We start from the raw sequence: 5,367 nt of genomic DNA, 5'->3' as shown, positions 1-5,367 counted from the left end.
GTGACTTAAACTTCACTTCTTAATATACCACAGACTCTGCGTAAACTCCAGGTGAGACGTGACTTACAATGATATAGACAGGTAGTGTTATGACAGTGTGCAGAACCAACAACAGATTATTAGCTGTTTAAATGCCAGCAGAATTGCAGGGGCAGCTTCAAAATGCATTAGGTAAAAGAAATATCTGTAGACTAATCAGATGCAAATGTCATGTAGAAATTGTTAAATGGACAGTTTTCAGTGAAGGAAGGATTTGTCTTTGTTGGATTTTTAAACAGAATTAGATTACATTGGACAATGCTTGAATTAATACTCATTTTTTTGTATACTTATTTGAATTGAACTACCTTTTTAGAAAACTTGATTTGTAACAATTTTGGAATGATAAAATTATTAAAAGATTTACAATTTAAAAATATTCTCTTTTATTTTATTTTTATTTTTTTTCTACAGACCAGGTATTACAGAAAACTGAAATGGTAGACCAAAGAAGACCTCTGTGTCCTGGTATGTTGTGTGAAGTAAAAATGTTGTTTCCTTATTCATCCAGTTGTGAATCCACAAAAAAGTATGGTAACGTTATAATAAATGTAATTATTAAATCATCAACAAACATTATATAATATAACAGTTCATTAGTCAATATGTATTGAAAAATAGTATGTGATAATGTGCTTGTAAATGTTTACTAATGAACTAATTGAACATTACATAATGTTAAATAAATCATTAGTTCATGTACATGTATATATTTTATAAAAATATTTAAATGATTTTATCAGAATTTATACACTGATTAACAGCTTAAATCAATTTATACACACCAGATAACTGCAGACTCGAGTCGCATCTTTATAGACAAAAGACTCCAAACTAAACTACACCAAACTCAACGTAAAAAAGGGAACCGCATTATTCAAGCCCTTTCAACTGTGAGCATGTTTTGACCACATTCACGTTCACGTTCCTGGATTAACATCCTTGTTCGTTCCGTTCCTGGATTAAGCATCTTGTGGTCTGGGGCGTATTCCATCAACAAATCAGAATTGAGATAACTTTTCAGAAATGTCTAAGAATAAATTATATTTTATTATACTTTACCCTTGTTAATTTCCCTCTGATTTTAAGAATAAATTATGGGTTAGGTTATGTTTAGGGGTAGGGATTGGTTTAGTCTGTATTTTTGGACAGTAATGTTGATCCAGGAACATGTCTTACTTGGCAAAATCACGGTGACCTCATTTAAAGCCCGCGCGCTATCTTAAAACAACACGGACATGCGCTGGACTACATTCACAAAAACACACTATATATTTTAGCAACAACAAAATCGCTCAAAATCAAAGATTACTTTCACTAAAACACAGTAGAAAACAACAATGCTGCAATTACTCTGATTAGCTATTCAAACCAGATGTGACATTTCTGATCTACATTTAGCATTATTAACATGTAGGTCTAATTATAATTGGGGAAAATTGTAGTTAAATGGCTAGGGTGCAACTTAAACTTTGTGGGGAACATTAGCCAAGCAGATGGCTGAGTTGCAACTATCACCTCTTAGAATCGGTATAGCTAATTATCTTGCTTTTCTGCTACCAGATGACGCAACGATTTTTTTGATTACTTGTAGCTCCAAATTTTAATTTCTTGTAGAGCTATACACTAGCTTTTAGAGGCATTTAGATTCACCCCAAAGGCTAGACAATTATACTGATGTTATTACTCACCCTTACAAAGCATCTATAACGACGTGTGTGAGTTTCTTCCATTTTTAAATGGGTCCAATCAAGGCATTATCATATTAAAATGTTGTCGCCGGAGAGTGGCCCCCGTCCCAAGCCTTTCAATGGGGAGTCCGCGCGCGGAAAATGAAATTGCATTTGGTAATCACAAGTCATATATCAGAAGACATGATTAAGAGAATAAAGTAGCGCGCAGCTTTAATAAAACATCTCTGCAACACAGGCTCAGGGGGGATGATAAACAGGCTATCCTCGTGATCAAAATCACATGCACTATTTTATGGAATATATATCCAACTTATCAAGCATACTGAAGATTGTCTTCACTATCTACTGACTGTTCATACGCGGAAGACCAGATGGAGGACCTCGAAGATGATTGGCGTTAGTAGTCGATAAGTATTGAGCGAAACGCAGCGACAAAAACAAAAACAACGCCGTGGTCCAAAGAAGTAGAAGCACCAAACAATGAGTATCTTATTAAAGAAAAATGTCTGAAAGATTTTGATCCAACAATCAGATACTGATTTTTCCTTTGCTAAAGTGAGGAAACTTTGCTTCCTTTGGTCTAATAAACAAACTTGCAAGACTAACATAACTGTATCTTGCCTACTTCATCCTCCTGTACCATCTATCCCGTACCCACAAAAAATCAAAACAGGAATCACCAAGCACCTTTTTTTTTTTTTTTTTTTACAAAGCAGATCATAGATCATATATTTTATCTATAGACTAACAGCTTCGTAAAATGGAAGATTTCAATACATGATGATTCTGAATGTGATTTTTTTTAATGAGCCATTAAATGACTTCAGACTTGACTCGGACTCCAGATTAAAGACTTGTGAACATCTGATAGACACACACACATATGTATTATATATTGTAATTATAATTGTAAAAACTTTATTGTCCCCCTAGGGGCAATTTGATCTGCAGCATGATAGATTTCACCACATACAAGACAGACAAATGCACAACATTAATAGCACATTAAAAAGATCGAAAAACTTCCTATTTGGATTAAGCAAATTGATAGCACTACATGGAACAAATGAAAAATTAAAATCTGTTTGTCTAGTTTAGCTAGAGGGACCCTATACAAGGATCCTGAGGGGAGGCTCTGAAATGAATCATAAAGAGAGATGTATAATATGCATAATCAAATAAATTCCAGTAAATATTTGATGTTGTGTCAAGAAGACTGATCCTCACCTACAAATTGTTTTATGTAGTAATTTTATATCTATATACAACACACTATATTAAAGGCACAGCTTAATGTGATATATATTATAATGGGTTTATGCAAAGATTGTTTTAAGCTCACTCAAAGGGATAGTTCACCCAAAAAACTAAATTTGCTCTTAATTTAGGCACCCTCGGGCCAAGATGTGACAGTGAAGATTTTTTTTAGCTGAAACCGTGGTCCTTGATCACTCATAAAATGCAAGTCAGTCACTGCCTGTTTTTGAGAATAAATATATAAATAAGCATATCAAGAAACACAAAATGGTAACACTTTAGAATAGGGAACACATATTCAGAGTTTTCCCTCAATAAACTCCTAATTTGCTGCATATTAATAGTTAGTAAGGTAGTTGTTAACTTTAGATATGGAGTGGATTAAGAGATCTAAAATATGGTCATGCAGAATAATACATTAATATGATCTTTATAAGTACTAATAAACAGCCAATATGCTATTAATATGCATGATAATAAGCAACTAGTTAGTAGTCATAATCGGTCCTTAAAATAAAGTGATACCCACAAAATGAATACCCATGGCTCTGGGTGATATATTGAGGTCTTTTTAAGCACAACAATTGGTCTGTGCAAGAAATTGAATGTTATTAAACAGAATCATCAATAAAAAACTAAATAAACTACAACCCACATAAACACTCAACAAAATTTTCAGAAAAATACAAATAAATTAAACACAAAAAAAATAAAACTTATAGCGTACGTCGCGGGGACGTCTGTGCGATGTATGCGTTTGCATCTGGGAGACGTATTTTTTAGGGCGTTTGCTCATCTGGAATACGTCGCATAGACGTCCTTTTCCGATGTTCCAGCGACATCCGGTAGACGTACTACAGACGTTTAATATTAGAATGTTACGTCTATTAGACATCTGATTTACATAGCATAGACGTCGTTCTTAATTATACGATTTTAGATCGCCTTTCATATTTACCGTTATTGATAACAGCTTTCTTTGAAGTTACACTGATTATGCATGCGCTTCACACATATGTGATAAGTATGATAACTAAACCCAAGTATTTTCCACTCAGAATGAAAGAACACAACATGCTGTTGAATGATTTGTATCATTTTATTAACGGTGAATGAAAATAAGAAACAACAAAAAATATTATTATTATTATTTTAATCCTGAAACAAACAAACAACAAAAAAGCAAGTTGATTAACAAGGCATTCTCCCTGGGGCCAAGCGATAATCCTTAATCATGTTTTTTCAGCCTCTGCTTCAGCTATGCACGAAGCACGGATTCTTCATAGCTGCTCCTGCATGTTAAAAGGTAAAACTTGAATAAGTTTAATAAATAAACTTTTTCACTTACTGGTTAATTAAATCCTCAAAATATGTTTGTTTTTAACTGGGATCTTATGAATTTAGACAATGATAAGCAAAGTATAAAAAAATGTTTGCAACACCCGTCCTTCCCTAAAGCTATAATGTCTGTCAGTATCAATTAAATTATTCATTATTCAGTTAGTCATGTAAGATAAATGCATGCCGATCCAAATCCATTTAAGAATTATACATTAACTGCGCAAAATAATGTTAAATAAGACATTTATTTCATCTTATACGTCTGTTTAATTGTTCATATGATCCCGAGTCGAGTTACTAGCTGAGAATGATTAGCCCAGCATTAAAATCTAATTAATATAGATAATTGATGTGCAGTTAATGCTTGTCGACTGTTTTTAATGTCAGTCAGCGTTTTAGGATGTAATATAACATACAAGTAGGAAGTTTAATGTCTGTGCTTTCTATTTGATTGGTCACTGTTCTTTTCCAGTGGTGCTGAAATTCTGCTTCAGTCATAAAAACTTTAAACTGCTATTGTCTCTCGTGTAATCGGTTTCAGGTTCTTTTAGAATTATAAATTAATACGTGGAGACACAGCCTGAGTTGAATATTAATAATTTTATATTAAGTCTACTTCAAAAAACTGGGCTGGTCAGATTCAAGGAATCGACTCTTTTGGAGTCGACTCATCATCAGTACTGCGCATGTGCTTACAAAGATCATCACATCCCGCCGCGGGAAAATTGAGCTACGTAGCCTGATTCATTGTCATTAATATGTGTGGTGTATGTTTGATTTTATATAAGTAATTAAACAGATAATAAGTAACTTAACATTGACGATGTGTTTCTGGTGGTTTCGGTCAAGTCGCGGTAACGCTGATTTTGGGGTTCAGTCAGAGTTTCTTCATCACTTACCTAACTGTTAATGTTAAACCAAAGTTTCAATTTCAAAACGCGCTTGTGTGTATGAAACAACGTTTTACACTGTCAACGCCCATTATCTGCTGTAGGGCACATGGAGATATTTATGTTTATTAGGCTATCTGGATCAC

This window comes from Cyprinus carpio, chromosome A4, assembly GCF_018340385.1.
Source record: "Cyprinus carpio isolate SPL01 chromosome A4, ASM1834038v1, whole genome shotgun sequence".
Taxonomy (NCBI): Eukaryota; Metazoa; Chordata; class Actinopteri; order Cypriniformes; family Cyprinidae; genus Cyprinus; species Cyprinus carpio.
Note: the sequence above shows the minus strand (reverse complement) of the source record.